The following is a 17,714-nucleotide window of genomic DNA, read 5'->3' on the forward strand; positions in this document are numbered from 1 at the left end:
ACTCTTCCACAGACACCACCAACAAACATTAATCATTGGTATCTTTTGAATCTTTTGAAAGATACTTTAATTTGGAATATAAAAGTAATATGGGCTTATAAAATTTAAACAAAATAAAACTGTATAAAATAGAGTAAAAATCTCTCTCCCTTCCCTTGAAATCCTGCTGTTTTGTGGTAACCACTCTTAACAAATTGAGTTTCCTTCTAGATTTATGCATATAAGAACATTAGCTATGCACATGGAGAGACATTTAGATTTCTTACAAGATGGGAATCATATTCTCTTGTTCTGCACTCATTTCCCCCCCGGCCCTTAACTCATTTGTGGATATTTTCTATATCTGGATGTCAAGACTTTCATCCTTTTTTATTTTTTTTTTATTTTTTTATTTTTTTTAACATCTTTATTGGAGTATAATTGCTTTACAATGGTGTGTTAGTTTCTGCTTTACAACAAAGTGAATCAGTTATACATATACATATATCCCCATATCCCCTCCCTCTTGCATTCCCCTCCCTACTACCCTCCCTATCCCACCCCTCTAGGTGGTCACAAAGCACCCAGCTGAGCTCCCTGTGCTATGCGGCTGCTTCCCACTAGCTATCTATTTTACATTTGGTAGTGTATTTAAGTCCATGCCACTCTCTCACTTCGTCCCAGCTTACCCTTCCCCCTCCCTGTGTCCTCAAGTCCATCCTCTAGTAGGTCTGCGTCTTTATTCCCGTCTTGCCCCTAGGTTCTTCATGACCTTTTTCTTTTTTTTCTTGAGATTCCATATATATGTGTTAGCATACGGTATTTGTTTTTCTCTTTCTGACTTACTTCACTCTGTATGACAGACTCTACGTCCATCCACCTCACTACAAATAACTCAGTTTCGTTCCTTTTTATGGCTGAGTAATATTCCATTGTATATATGTGCCACATCTTCTTTATCCATTCATCTGTCGATGGACACTTAGGTTGCTTCCACGTCCTGGCTATTGTAAGTAGAGCTGCAATGAACATTGTGGTACATGACTCTTTGAATTATGGTTTTCTCAGGGTATATGCCCAGTAGTGGGATTGCTGGGTCATATGGTAGTTCTATTTTTAGTATTTTAAGGAACCTCCATACTGTTCTCCATAGTGGCTGTATCAATTTACATTCCCACCAACAGTGCAAGAGGGTTCCCTTTTCTCCACACCCTCTCCAGCATTTATTGTTTGTAGATTTTTTGATGATGGCCATTCTGACCAGTGTGAGATGATATCTCATTGTAGTTTTGATTTGCATTTCTCTAATGATTAATGATGTTAAGCATCCTTTCATGTGTTTGTTGGCTATCTGTATATCTTCTTTGGAGAAATGTCTATTTAGGTCTTCTGCCCATTTTTGGATTGGGTTGTTTGTTTTTTTTTGATATTGAGCTGCATGAGCTGCTTGTATATTTTGGAGATTAATCCTTTGTCAGTTGCTTCATTTGCAAATATTTTCTCCCATCTGAGCGTTGTCTTTTGGTCTTGTTTATGGTTTCCTTTGCTGTGCAAAAGCTTTTAAGTTTCATTAGGTCCCATTTGTTTATTTGTGTTTTTATTTCCATTTCTCTAGGAGATGGGTCAAAAAGGATCTTGCTGTGATTTATGTCCTAGAGTGTTCTGCCTATGTTTTCCTCTAAGAGTTTGATAGTATCTGGCCTTACATTTGGGTCTTTAATCCATTTTGAGTTTATTTTTGTGTATGGTGTTAGGGAGTGTTCTAATTTCATTGTTTTACACGTAGCTGTCCTGTTTTCCCAGCACCACTTATTGAAGAGGCTATCTTTTCTCCATTGTATATTCTTGCCTCCTTTATCAAAGATAAGGTGACCATATGTGCGTGGGTTTATCTCTGGGCTTTCTATCCTGTTCCATTGATCTATATTTCTGTTTTTGTGCCAGTACCAGACTGTCTTGATTACTGTAGCTTTGTAGTATAGTCTGAAGTTAGGGAGCCTGATTCCTCCAGCTCCATTTTTCTTTCTCAAGATTGCTTTGGCTATTCGGGGTCTTTTGTGTTTCCATACAAATTGTGAAACTTCTTGTTCTAGTTCTGTGAAAAATGCCAGTGGTAGTTTGATAAGGATTGCATTCAATCTGTAGATTGCTTTGGGTAGTATAGTCATTTTCACAATGTTGATTCTTCCAATCCAAGAACATGGTATATCTCTCCATCTATTTGTATCATCTTTAATTTCTTTGATCAGTGTCTTATAATTTTCTGCATACAGGTATTTTGTCTCCTTAGGTAGGTTTATTCCTAGGTATTTTATTCTTTTTGTTGCAATGGTAAACGGGAGTGTTTCCTTAATTTCACTTTCAGATTTTTCATCATTAGTGTATAGGAATGCAACAGATTTCTGTGCATTAATTTTGTATCCTGCTACTTTACCAAATTCATTGATTAGCTCTAGCAGTTTTCTGGTAGCATCTTTAGGATTCTCTATGTATAGTATCGTGTCATCTGCAAACAGTGACAGCTTTACTTCTTCTTTTCCAATTTGGATTCCTTTTATTTCTTTTTCTTCTCTGATCGCTGTGGCTAAAACTTCCAAAACTATGTTGAATAATAGTGATGAGAGTGGGCAAACTTGTCTTGTTCCTGATCTTGGTGGAAATGGTTTCAGTTTTTCTTCCTTTTCTTTTTTTTTAATAAGTGATATTGTGTTCTATTTTAAGACTACCTCAAAATATATTTGACTAATTTCCCAGTGACAGGGATTTAGGGGTTTTTTTCTCCATGTTTAATTTTTTATTTTTACAAACAATATTACAGTAAATGTCAATTGTGTCTGCAGAATTATGAAATATATATGCATGATACATTCAGCCAACAAATATTTATTGAGTACCCTCTATGTAACAGACACTGTTCTAGCAAACTCCCTAACTTCAAGGAGCTTAGGTTCTAGGGGTGTGGGGGCGGAAATATGTAAAATAAATAAATATAAAATGCCATGTCAGCTAGCCATAAGCTGTGATAAATACCTGAAGGAAGGAAGGAAGCAGGGGCAGGGTAGAGTTAAGATGCTATTTTAGGCAGGGAGGTCAGGGGAGATTCTCTGAGAAGTTGGCATTTGGAAGAAACTTAACTAAAATAAGAGCAAGCCATTTGGTGACCTGGGAAGAGACTGTTCCAGGTAAAAAGCACAAGGACTGCAAAGGCTCTGGGTGGGAATGAGCTTGGTGTATGTGAAGAGCACAGGGAGGTCAGTGAGGCTGGCATGGATTGAAGGAGGGGAGGATGGGGAGCAACACGATGTTGGTCCTCAAAAGCCACTGTTAGGACTTCGGTTTCTTCCCGATGGAAGAGAGAGCCGAGGAGGCACGGGACCTGATGCGGATTTTGAAAGGACCAGTCTGAGTGCTGCTGGGCAGAGCAGAGACTGGAAACAAGAGCAGAAGATGGGAGAAGATGGAGCGCCAGCAAGAACAGACAGCTCTTATTGGAGTTTTGCTCCACAGGGTGGGTTGAGGGCTGGAGCAGTTGCCGGGGGGCATATGGAGTTAGAATAGGATGTTTTTAAGACAGGGGAAATTTCTGCATGACTGTATGCTGGTAACAATGATCCTGTAAAAGAGGAAAGATTTACACTGCAAAGGGATAACGGGTAATTGCTGGAGCAAATGTTCCTGAGTAGCCAGAGGGTTGTTCAGATGAGAGGGGTGCAGCCCGTGGTGGGTAACGGGGGAGAGGCAGCACATGGGACTCAGGGGCAGGAGTGGTGACAGGTGATGGTGTGAGTTATGGAAGGTTAGAGAAGAGGAGGGAGTTTGAAATGATTTGCTAGGAGAGCAGGAGAGGGAATAAACCCTGCAGTGTGGGGCTGTTGTGCACATGAGAGCTCGCTTGAAGAACACAGTCATGAATCTGAAGTGAGAGCAGTCAGCATGTGTTTGTGTGTTTTTTCTGAACCTGCCTGGAGGCCAGCTTGAGTAGCAGAGATTTAACTGGAGTTTCACTGAGCACTTTCAACAGAGAAGTAGGGCCTGGGGAGTCAAGGGAATGAATGTGCAAGAGTCACTACGACAAAGAACCAGAGAACCAGAGAATCTTGGCTGCAAAGGAGGGCAAGGAGGGCGCTGTAAAGGGGAACTGTGGATCGAGGTCTTGGTCCTGTGTGGTTAAAAAACCATTGGCATCCAAGCACCAGATTGGAGAGGGTGCTGTTATTGGTGTAATGACGAGAGTGCTTTCTCGTTTGTGGAAAAGTGAAGTGTGATCATGCAAGGTTATAGAGAGAATGCATACACCAATAACTACAGCAAGGCCTCAGTTATCCAGCTTTGTCAGCAATTGAGAATCCCATTCATATGAACCTTCCAGAAAATGAATACGTAAGGCATACATTTTATTTTAATAATTTTGGTAGGATTTTTTCTAATGGCCAGTTAGCTGAGTAGCTTCAATCATGTTGCTAAGGGAGATTGTACTTGAATAGAATACATGCACGGAGAGAGACCATGAGAAAAAGAATGTGTGAGCATTTTAAGGAAGAATTTATCATCAGCCAATATTTTCAAAGATCAGCCATTTCCAGAGAGTTAACAAAGTCTTCCTAAGGTAATAAATTTCTATTTTAATAACAAATGTAGGAAGGAGACTCAATTATTCCCTAATCTTGTTTATTTCCAGTCAATAGCAATAAGCAGAATTTAATGTCTGAAAGGCACAGAAACACAGTAAGAGACTCAGGTTAATGTAACCCCAGATTCAGAGTTCAGAGCCGTGGAGTCAGTGCCAAGTACTCCATGTGCCGAGAAGGAGGAAGGGAAGTCCTTGGATTGATAGCCTGTGACTGGATCCAGATGAGCCTCCTCTAGAGCTAAGTGGTGAGTGCTTTCGAAACTGGGGAGGATAAAGTTGGCATTTCAAGTATGTTAAGGGAACGCAGATTATCCCAGCAACAATGATGGGACCACTGCTAGCTATTTGGGAGAAAAAACAGCAGTTAAACTGCATTCCTACTTCAGTCAACAAAATTAATTCCTGATATATTAAAGATTTAGGAATTAAAAAACAAAACCAAAAACTCATTAAAGAACACAGATAAATATTTCTATAAACTTGAAGTGATGGCTTCTTTTAAAGAGTGACGGTGAGGTCCAGACATATGTGATTAAACACACACACACACACACACACACACTGTATTTTCAATTATTGTGACTGGCAAGTGGCTTGTTTCCTTAATATGCAAAGAACTCTTTAAATCAGTAAGGAAAAGACAAATAGCCAGAGAGAAAAATGGGCAAAGGTCATGAACAGCATTTCATAAAGAAGAAATATAAGGGAAGTGAATATATGGAAAGATGTTTTCAATAATCATTGATAAAACAATGAGCTATTTTTCACCTACTGGATTTGGCAGAGATTATAAACGTTAACAGTGCTGGCAAGGGGCTGGGGGAAAACTCATCTATGTGGAAAGGAGTTTGAATTTGCATGACCTCTTTGGCAATATCCATCAAAATGTCAAATGTACATACCTTTTTTTTTTTTAATTTATTTATTTATTCACTTTTGGCTGTGTTGGGTCTTCGTTTCTGTGCGAGGGCTTTCTCTAGTTGTGGCAAGCGGGGGCTACTCTTCATCGCGGTACGAGGGCCTCTCACTATCGCGGCCTCTCTTGTTGCGGAGCACAGGCTCCAGACGCGCAGGCTCAGTAGTTGTGGCTCACGGGCCTAGTTGCTCCGCAGCATGTGGGATCTTCCCAGACCAGGGCTTGAACCCGTGTCCCCTGCATTAGCAGGCAGATTCTCAACCACTGCGCCACCAGGGAAGCCCTGTACATACCTTTAATTCCACAATTCTATATCTAGGAATTTATTGTAAGTTCAAGACTTTCTCCTCCTCCAGAGGGGCCATATGGGCCATAAGAGGGGCACTGTGTTTTATTCCTCTTACCACAAAAAGCCCCTCCTCTATAAATTGAAACCAACCCTCAAAAGAGGTTATAATTAGAAGTGATTGCCCATCTTCCCCTAAAAGGCCACAGAGACTAATAATCCCATCACGCCTTTCCACGCCTTTTAATACAGTCGCTACCAGAAGTCTAAGCTTCTCGTGTTACTTTCCCACCATTATAGCTCTTTGACATCTCCTATTTGGACCCAACCACTCCCCAACCCTGAACCCAAGCTCTTCTTATAGAATTCAGCCATTATGAGCAGGATCCTTTGTACCCTGCTACTTTCCAGGCCCACCCTTTACTCCAGTCTGGGGTCTCATCCCCTCTCGACTACTCAAGGAAGTTCCTCTAGCAGTTGCCCCTCTCCCTCTTGAACCCTGGATAGTCCTTTACGCAGAAAAGGCCCCATAGCAAAGTAAACATGCTTTAATGTCTCTCATTTAAAAAAAAAAAAAAAAACAAACCAAGTAAAAACCTTCCTTTGACCTGACCTCACTTTCAGTTACTGCTCCATTTCTCTGTTCTCTATTAGAGTAAAGCTTCTTAAAAGAACTGCTCCGTGCTTTCCACCTTTACTTCCTTACCTCCTACTCTCTCTCTGGCCAGTGTTTTTACTGAAGTATAATTAACCTACTGGGAGGTGCACACATAGGAGGTATACGCCTCAGTGAATTATCATAAAGTGGAAAAACTGCACGCCGACCCCCAGGTCAGGAGGTGGAGAGCGCTGTCCACACCCCAGAAGTCTTGCTTCTTTCTCTACTTGCTGCCATTCCCTCCTCCTCCAATGTATCGACCATTATTGCTTTTAACACATTCTTTTGCCTGTTTTTAAAAAGTGTTTTGGAATAATGCCATATGTATTTCTTTGTTGTGTTTTCTTTTGCCCAACATTATATTTGTGAGATTCACTGAAGCCGTGGTATGGAGCAGAGGTTAGATCACATAGGGCCTAAGAAGTCCAGGTAAGGATTTTTTTTTCTTTTTTTTTCTGAGTGAAGTGAAGCCCTTGGAAGGTTTTAACAGAGGAGTGACGTGACATGATTTTTGCACTAAAAGGTTCACTTGGCTGCTACCCTGAGAACAGACTGTGGGCTGGAGGGTGAACATGAAACCAGAGAGACTGGTTAGGAAGCTATTGCAACAATCCAATCAACGCTATTAAATTTTTCAGCTTTAAAAATAAAAGGCATTTTAGGTCAGTCCCTCAGTGGACCTAACTCAAAGCAATAATAAACCGAGTTCAGTGTTGGTACTGCAATAATTAGGCCAGCTACCACAATTTAGGCCCAGAAAATAATTAACACCTTCACAACAACAAATAGCCTTTGGAAGCAACTGTAATTTTCAAAATTAAAATAAGGTAATTTATGGCTGAGAATAAATAGAAGCGTCAATATTTTGAAACTGGGGGTCTTAAAAGTAATATTTCATCAAACATAGAAAGCAAACTCAAGGCCAGAAAATCAATGTAATTCAGCTCCAAGGGGGAAGGACAGGATAGTAATGACGCATCAAAAGCTGATTGATAGGCAGTATTAAAGCTATGGATTGCCTGAACATACATAATTGGGGATATAGTAAAACACTATCCAGCTGTAAGGTTTTGCATATTATTTATAGGGTTGGCCCAAAAGTTCGTTCAGGTTTTCCCATAAAATGTTACGGAAAATCCCGAGCGAACTTTTTGGCCAACCCAATACATTTATTCTTGCTATTCTTAGTACTTATGGTATCACAAAGATTTGCTTTCTAGGTGACAGATGTTTTTAAATGACTTAGTTGAAACCAAGGATTACCTCTGATTGGGTTTTCAGCTATAACTGCACATTTTTTCTTGCTCCTGAGAATCCTCAGCTTTTGAAATGGAAGTTTTAACATTTTTACTTAGATCCAAATATTTGGTTCTGTGTTGGTTTTCACAGCACTCTGGGCAGAAAATGGGGCTGGTCTTGGTCGATTTTAAATCTAGGAACATGACAGACCCCTATCTTAAACCATGCACCAAAATCTACCCAAAATGCATTAGTGACTTGAACCTAAGACCTGAAACTGTAAAAGTGCTAGAAGAATACTTAGGGGGTAAGTGCCTCAACAGTGGTCTTTGCAACGAGTGTTTGGATTTGACCCAAAAGCAAAGGCAACAAAAACAAAAATAAACATGCAGGACTACATCAAACTAAAAAGCTCTGCACAGCAAAGGAAACCATCAACAAAATGAAAAGGCAACCTATAGAATGGGAGAAAATATTTGCAAACCATATCTGATCAGGGGTAATGTCCAAAATATACAAGGAACTCATATAACTCAATAGCAAATAAACTAATACCCCAATTAAAAGATGGGCAAAGTATCTGGATAGACCGTTTCCCAAAGAAGATATACAAATGGCCAACGGGTCCATGAAAAGGTGCTCCACATCACTAATCATCAGGGAAATGCAAACCAAACCACAACGAGATATATACTTACACCTGCTAGGAGACCTATTATCAAAAGACAGGCACTAACAAATGTTGGCAAGGATGTGGAGAAAAGGGAATCCATGTGCATTGCTGGTGGAAATGGAAACTGGTGCAGCCGCTATGGAAAACAGTACAGGGGTTCCTCAAAAACGTAAAAATAGAACTACCATATGATCCAGCAATACGACTTCTAGGTATATATCCAAAGGAAATCATTATCTGAAAGAGATATCTGTATTCCCATGTTCCTTTCAGCATTATTTACAATGGCCAAGGTATGGAAACAGCCTAAGCGTCTAAGTGTCTGTCAACAGTGAATGGGTAAAGAAAATGTGAGATATCTATCTCTATATCTAACAACTATGATCTGAACAACCTAGGTATGTTTACATATCTTGGCTATATCTGTGAGATATATATATATATAATCACCGTATCGCATAATTAAAATTTGCTAAGAGAGAACTTAAAAGTTATCATCAAAAAAGGTAAATATGTGAAAATAAGTAAATCTAGGAACATAATAGATAATACTAGACCATTTCTCTGTCCAATTTGGTAATTTGCCTGGGGTAGTGGCACTGGTGCATATTTTTGTGGGGAAGCCTGGATGCCTGCCTCATATATTATCAACATTAAAGATTAGAGTTGTATCAAATATAATCTTCTCACTTATCTACCAGTTAAAGACTTCCTGCTAATGCATATGTCTGGGCATTTTGTTTTGCTTACTTTACTCTCAGCTTCTACCACCTGTGAGGAAATGCTCCCCTTTGGGGCAAAAGTCTTCAGAAAGGTTTTTTTTTTTTTTGTCCCAAATTCCTCTCATTAATTCTCTCTTAAACCCACTTCTACAAGCTTTTGCCCCCAGTGTGGTCTTATCAAGGTAACCAAAAGCCTGGGTGGTGTTGTCTCTACACCAACTGCTCAGAATGTTTATTTTTTCTGCCATCCTACTGAAGAGAGTTCCTTTGCCTGTATCTTCCGACCAAAAACAGTGATTCATTCCAAAGAGAGTCTGAAGCCAGGTTGCACATGAAGTCCAGCCTCCATCATTTACCAGTGGGTGACTATGAACAGATTTACCCTACCCCCTCTATGCCTTGGTTCCCTCATCTGTGTAAATGAGGAGTTCATAGAAGCTACCTCTCAAGGTTGTGGTAAAATTAAGTGAGAGGATGGGCCTGGCACCCAGGAACCATGCACTGTGTGTTAGCTGTATTATTATTGTTGGTGGTGAGGATGCTGTTGTTGTTCCCATCCGAGGCCAGCGGGGGCGAATGAGATCTGTGCCAACAGACTCCGCCCCACAAATCCTACTAGCTAAGCCGCTGCCACTGCTTCTTTCTCAGGCTGCTTTGTGATTCCTTGCCCGCTCGGGGCACCAATCAATAACTTCGGTGATCTCTGCTGCTCCTGTGTGTGCGATGAAGCAGGGGAAGGAGGCTGTAAGACAGGGGGGTCATCACTGAAAAAGTAACGGCAGGTCTGTAAAACCCAGCACCCCACGACGTAGGAAATGCTAGCATTAGATTGGCCTTTGTGTCTTTATATTTGGAGTCTTTAATAACATTTTAAGCGTTGTAAAGACAGGGAGGGTGCCCTGTATTTCTTCTGAGTCCCTCCCCACTTTTTCGAAACATAGGTAGGTGCAATGTTATGTGGAGTTGGGAAAGTCACAGCTTATTTTGACAGTTTGAACTCCCAGAGCTATTTATTTAGGAGGCTTTGGGCATTTTGTATTCACCTACTTGAATCACGTGGTGGAAATGATGCGCGGGTGTGAATTCCTGCATGGAATATGCACCCCCTTCTTGCGCTCGCACCGACCTTTTGCATCTCAAGGGGGAGGAGCAGCTGTTGTGGAGGCTGATGAACCCAGTTCCCAGTGAGAAGGGGCCTTGAAGAGGCCCTGGTGGGGATGGAGGGAGGGCACGGAGGCCATTTCCATGTGGGGAGCCTGGGGGAAAGCGCAGCACGTGGTCAGTACAGCGCCTCCCACCAGCCGGGGTGTTGCTCCCCGAGGCAGCCCCGGTGGCAATGCTCAGTGCTGGGCGGAGCTGGGGAGGAGTCGCGTGACCCGGCTGCACCACTGCTGACACTGAAAGCTCCCTCCTGCTCTGGGGAGACCCTGTCGTGACCTCTGCCCTTGGGCCTGACAGCCAGGCTCCCAGCCCTCCCCGCTCCAACCTCTGCTGTCATGGGCAGGTGGCCAGTGATTCGTAACTGGGTTCATCATCCACGTGGGAGGCACGCAGCCCAGCTCGAAAAGCAGGCTGTGAGCAGACTGGAGACTCCCTTCACAGTCTACTTTTGCATCTAGAAACCAACAGTTATTAAAGTCATATGTTCAATTCCTGCCCCTGGGCCTGGGTAGAGTGTTATAGCTCAGTAAACCACTGCTCCAGGCAAGAATTCTTTCTTTCTGTGCCACCTGGGCTGTAGTGTCATTCTCTCTGTTCTTTTTGTTTTCCTGACCAAGTAGACAATGACAGAAGTACGGCTGTAGTGGCCGATTACAGCCAGATTGGGGAGACAGCCACACTGGTTACTACTAACAGGCTGAATGCCCTGGACCAGTAAGCCTCAACTGTAAGTAAAGCATTTAAATGAGTTTAAATTTGAGTCCCTTTCTGAACATCCACCAGACTCTAAAAATTGAGGAAGTTTCTCAGACTGAGATCAGTAGCAATTCCATCTGCCATTTCCACATGGCAGTGTCCTGTTCAATGTCAGGGAAAATTAGCTGTGATCAATTTGTCAGGTATCTAGTTCAGTAAAATTTTTACCATCTTTTTTTTTTTCTGTTAAATATTTTCCATGCATATTCTCATGTAATGCATACAACAGCTGTGTGAGAAATATTATCATTTTCATTTTACAAATGAGAAAAAACAAGATTCCTAGAAGTTGCTTAAATTTTTTACTACCAGTAAGTCGGGGATTTGAACACATTATACGTGTAATTGACACTGGACAGGTTTAATTCTCATTCAAGATCAGAATTTGTTATCTGAAATTTGAATGCTGCTGCTGATCAATACTTAGTCAATCTTTGGACTTTTATTCACATCTCAGTTTGAATATTATTTAACAGAACCAAAGGCCTGTTTCAAAAAGTCAGCTTCATGATGGATTATATAGTCTATTCCTGGAACCCAGTTGGAGACTGAGGCGTAACATAGCGACCTGATCTCAGCTCAATGATTAGGACTCTAGGAACAAAATCAGGCCACATTATGTCAAGGTCTCCTCTGAAGGACTCTTATTAGCCTGCCAGAGAGAACACATGTCCCACCAGCCACATGTAGGAAGTTAGGGGTGAGTGTGAGGTACTCAGCCAGGCCAAGAATGAGATAATAAATGTAAGAGAAACAAGACACATCAACACCTTACCTCCTACCAACATTAAAGAAAGTGCACTTCACTCTACAGACAGAGAAGAACTAGAAACCTTATCCAGAAAGTGCCTAGGAATAGGAAAACATCAAATCAACTCCATACAAAACTTCTGTAAAAAGAAAATTAAAAATTCAAGATAAAACATTTCAGCTAATGGGGCTTCCCTGGTGGCGCAGTGGTTGAGAATCTGCCTGCCAATGCAGGGGACACGGGTTTGAGCCCTGGTCTGGGAAGATCCCACATGCCGCGGAGCAACTAGGCCCGTGAGCCACAATTACTGAGCTTGCGCGTCTGGAGCCTGTGCTCTGCAACAAGAGAGGCCGCGATAATGAGAGGCCCGCACACTGCGATGAAGAGTGGACCCCACTTGCCACAACTAGAGAAAGCCCTTGCACAGAAACGAAGACCCAACACAGCCATAAATAAATAAATAAATAAAAATTAAACTTTAAAAAAACAAAAAACAAAAAACATTTCAGCTAATGAGTATTCTTCCTCAAAAACTAACAACAAAGCAGAAGAAAACTGTAACACAACACTCCAAACTGAACTAAATATTCTTTAATAAGCATTCTGAGATATTAAAAATATTCACAATAAAAAATTCTAAAACTAAAACTAAAAATGGACAAAACAAACAATAAAAAGAAATGCAATAAAATGTGATTAAACTCAGAAAGAATTTGAGAATAAATTATTAGAGGCCAAGAAAGAGCAAAGTTAAACAGTAATATAATAATGGACATTAGGCAGGAAAACAACAAAGAATATGAAAATGAGACAGAAAGAATTAAAAAACTGTTAGAGGAAAAGAGATAGGAGTGAACAACAGGCAAAGAAGATCCAATACATAAATAATAGAGTCTCTAAAAAAGAAAAGCAAAATAATGAAACAGAACTAATATTTAAAGCTATAATATAAGAAATCTTTCTGCAAATAAAACTTGTCTACTTATTGGAAGGGCTGACCAAGTACCTGGAACTTGACCTGAAAGGATTAGCTGTGATACATACCCTAGTAAATCAAAGAAAAATCCTCAGGGCCTCCAAGCAAATAGACCACATTACCTGTATAAAAGTAAGAAAATTAGGCTAGCATCAGATTTTCAAGAGCAACAGACAAAGGAAGGAAATGGTGGAGTAACATTTTCAGGAAACTCAAGGAAATAAAGTATGAGCCAAGGATTTTTGTATTCTGCCAAGATGTTCTTCGAGTAACAAGACCATTTAAATAGACAAAAACAAAAACAGTTTTGAACACGCAAAACTCAGAGAATACTGTACACACAAGTACTTTCTGAGGAATCTGCTAAGGATTGAGCATATCCAGCCCACAGATAACTGGGGAAACCTGGCAAAAGATGATGAGAATTTAATATATTTTAAGCGTAAAGCTAATATTAAAGCATAGTTGGGGACATGGGGGAAGAATAATATGTAAAGGCAATATGATCTGACACAGTAGAAAGAATGTAACTGAAAATGAGATGAGAGAAAAGAATAAGATCATTGACTCTTACAGGTAGTTGGTGGGTATCGAAGGATACCATTTTAAACTGACAGACAAAATACTAAAAAGGTTAACTAAGAGAAAAAGTTTTTTTTTTCTTACAGTTGATTTCTAGTCTCATGGTGCTGTGGTTGGGAAAGGTGCTTGGTATGATTTCAGTCTTATATTTATTGAGATTTGCTTTATGGTGTAGCATGTGAGATATCCTGGTGAATGTTCCATGTGCACTTGAAAAGAATGTGTATTCTGCTGCTTTTGGATGGAATTTCTGTGTATACCTATTAAGTCCATCTAATCTAACGTGTCACTTAAAGCCAGTGTTTCCTTATTGATTTTCTGTTTGGATGATCTGTCCATCGATGTAAGTGGGATGTTAAAGTCCCCTACTATTATTGGGTTACTGTCAATTTCTCCGTTTATGTCTGTTAATACTTGCTTTCTGTATTCAGGTGCGCCTATTTATAATTCTTTTGTCTTCTTCTTGGATCAATCCTTTTACGATTATGTAATGTCCTTCTTTGTCTCTTGTCATAATCTTTTATTAATTATAATAATTTTCACTAATAATTAAATGTAACTGTTTATTTAATTTTAGCTTGTTTGTTGCTAGTATATATGGAAATGCAAGTGATTTTTGTGCATTGATCTCCTAAACTAATTTATTAATAGCTTCTTTGTAGATTTCATCAAATTCTCTACATCTTGTTGTGTGTGAATAGAGGCCATTTTACTTCTTCCTTTCTAATCTGGATAACTTGTTTCTTTTTATTGCCTTATGCCAGTTAACTAAACCTCTAGAACAATGTTAAATAAAAGTTGTGAGAATTGACATCCTTATTTTGTTCCTGATCTTAGGGGGAAAGCATTCAGTCTTTCACCATTAAATATAACTGTAGGTTTTGTGTAGGTGTCCTTTTCCATATTGAAGAGGTTCACATCTATTCCTAGTACGGTGAGAAACAGCATGGATCAATGGGTGTTGGATTTTGTCAGATGTTTTTCCTGGGTCTATTTAAACGATTATATGGTTTTAATTTTTTTCTAATAGGGTGCATTACATTGTTGATCTGTAAATGTTAAATCAACCTTGTGTTCTTGGTTAAGTCCCACTTGGTCATGAGATATTATTCTATTTATATATTGTTGGACTTGATTTCCTTAAATTTCATTTAGAAATTTTGCATGCATGTTCATGAGGAATATTGGTGAAAGATTTTTTTTTTTCCCTGAGTCTTTGTCAAAAATTGGTATAGAGTAATGTTGGTCTTTAGATTGAGTTGGGAATTATTCCCTTCTCTTCACTTTTCTGGGAGAGTTTGTATAGAATTGGTTTTATTTCTTCTTTAATTATTTGGTATAATCTACCAGTGAAGTTGTCTAGGCCTGGAGTTTCTTTGTGGGAAGGTTTTTAAAGTACAAATTCCATTTACATAAAGGGCTATTTAAGTAATCTATTTCTTCTTGACAAAACTTTGGTAGTTTGTATCTTTTAAAGAATTTGTGATATATGTATACATATAGCTGATTCACTTCATTGTACAGCAGAAGCTAACACAACATTGCAAAGCAATTATACTCTAATTAAAAAAAAAGGATTTGTCATTCTCTTCTAAATTGTGGGATTTGTGGGCATAAAATTGTTAGTAATAGTCCCTTAGTTTTACTTTAGTACCTGTAAAATCCGTATTGATGTCACCTTTTGCATTCCTGATACTGGCAATTTGTATCTTCTCTCTTTTTTTCTCATGTGTTTCTTTAGAGGTTTATCATTTTATTGTTCTTCTCAAAGAACTAGCTTTTGGTTTCATTGATTTTCTCTATTGTTTTTATGTTTTCTATTTTACTGAAAATAAATAAACTTTATTTGTATTTTATTTATTTTCTAATCTTTATTATTTCCTTCCTTAGGTGTTATTTTGGGAAACTAGTTAGAAAGACCAATGGTATCTTATGTGGAATATGTAATGAAAATTAATTCCTTTTGTGTATATGGTTTTAGGAATAACATTGACTTCTTGGAGAAGAACAAGGCTATTTGCTACTTTATTAATTGCTATGTTGAGAAGAAATGACAAGAAGAAGCATAGAATTGCAGTTTGTACAGCTTGTTCTAGAGTTGTATAAAGGCTGTGCACAAGTTACAAATTTAGCATTCTGAGTCTTCAGATCTACCTTTTACCAATGTGATGAATCATATAATTTTAACAATAGACAACATTAAGAAAAAAGGAAATAAAGAACAACCTGCTTTCTGGGCTTTGGTAATTTCTTTGCAAATACAATAACCATTGTAGGACAAATTCTTTTGACATGTTGACATATTTGTTCTATTCCAGCTGTGAGTTGCATTATGTTACTCTACACTTGAGAACATTTCTTTTTTGTTTTTCCTACGAACTTGCTTTTTATTCATCTTTCCTGAAATGCATTTGCTTTCTAAGTATTTCTAGGCTTAATGGTATAGTAGAAGGAGCTCTGACTCTTGAAACAGATTTGCTCCCAAATCCTTAATCTGCCACCTTATAATTATGAGAACTTTGGAAAGTTACTTTATTTCATAGTGAGCCTAATTCTTTTTTTTTTTTTTTTTTTTAAATTTTTATTTATTATTTATTTATTATGTTTATTTTTGGCTGTGTTGGGTCTTCGTTTCTGTGTGAGGGCTTTCTCCAGTTGCGGCGAGCGGTGGGCCACTCTTCATCGCGGTGCGCGGGCCTCTCACTATCGCGGCCTCTCTTGTTGCGGAGCAGAGGCTCCAGACGCTCAGGCTCAGTAGTTGTGGCTCACGGGCCCAGTTGCTCCGCGGCATGTGGGATCTTCCCAGACCAGGGCTCGAACCCGTGTCCCCTGAACTGGCAGGCAGATTCTCAACCACTGCGCCACCAGGGAAGCCCCAAGCCTAATTCTTAATAAGTAAAAATGGAGCTAAAAAGCTTATGTCAAAGAGTTGTTGTGAGGATTAAATGAGAGAACACATACTAAGTGTCTGTCATATAGTAGATCCTCAGTAAATGTAATTCTCTTTTTCATGGTGTAATAATGAAAATACATTAATACAATATTTTGGTCTGAAGCTATGATACAATAGATTTAGAAGGTTAGATCTAATTCTTTTAAAATAACTGTTATTCCGATCACTACAGTTCAGTGCTTTTGTTAATTTCAACCTCTTTTAAACTGGTAATACACAACTTTTGTATTATATGTTCCATAATTGGGACGTAGGGTGGAAATAGAACATATTCTTTTGCCAGTCCTTCACTCCTGCTTCCTGGGATCCCTTCCCCAATAACTTTAAATCTAAATTCAAGATGCTTGCATCATTCCAGGTGTCTTCATCCATCATTTACTGAACATCTGAATTGGACACCCAAGCCACTAGAAATCTTCTATTTACCATCTCTTATTGTAGCTATTTTGTTGACAGTCAGTTACAAGCTCACTGGTTTTGGCAGAACATTTCCTGTGGTTACCGTGAAGTCCATATTTTCTTGCTAGCTGGTGACTGGGGACCACTCTCAGCCTTTAAAAGCCAAACACAGTTCTTTGCCATGTGGGTCCATAGGCAGTTCACAACATGGCTATTTGCTTTGTTCCAGCCCAGTAGGAGAGTCCTGCTGAAGCTCTGGATCTCTTTGACTTCTGTCTACGACCTCTACATACTCTTTTAAAGGGGCTAACCTGATTAGGTCAAGCCAACCCACACTCAACAAGTGAGGATTATATTGAGTGTGCACACAAAGAGGCAGAAATCTTGAGAGGCATCTTAGAATTTTTCCTACCAGAAGTCCTTTTTTTTAAAAAAATTATTTATTATTTATTTTATTTATTTTTAGCTGCGTTGGGTCTTTGTTGCTGCGCGCAGACTTTCTCTAGTTGCAGCTAGCGGGGGCTACTCTTCGTTGCGGTGCGCGGGCTTCTCATTGCGGTGGCTTCTCTTGTTGCGGAGCATGGGCTTTAGGTGCGCGGGCTTCAGTAGTGGTGGTGCACGGGCTCAGCAGTTGTGGCTCGCGGGCTCTAGAGCGCAGGCTCAGTAGTTGTGGCGCACAGGCTTAGTTGCTCTGCGTCATGTGGGATCTTCCTGGACCAAGGCTGAACCTGTGTCCCCTGCATTGGCGGGCAGATTCTTAACCACTGCGCCACCAGGGAAGTTCCCGAGAAGTTCTTGTATTTACCTTTTAAAAAACTTATGTCGGTTTTATTTTGTTGTTTTCTTTTTAGCTTCTGGTATTAGATGTTTAGCTCATTGGTTTTCTAATGTGTTTTCTAAAATCCATTATAATTTCTTCTTTGGACAATGTATTATTGAAAGTATATTTGAAAATTTTTAAAAAGTATGGGTTTTTGAATTAATTTCCCTTTAATTATTCATTTCTTTCTTAAATGCATTGTAGAAGAGAATA

The sequence above is a fragment of the Balaenoptera physalus genome (genome assembly GCF_965194825.1).
Source record: "Balaenoptera physalus genome assembly, chromosome: 18".
Taxonomy (NCBI): domain Eukaryota; kingdom Metazoa; phylum Chordata; class Mammalia; order Artiodactyla; family Balaenopteridae; genus Balaenoptera; species Balaenoptera physalus.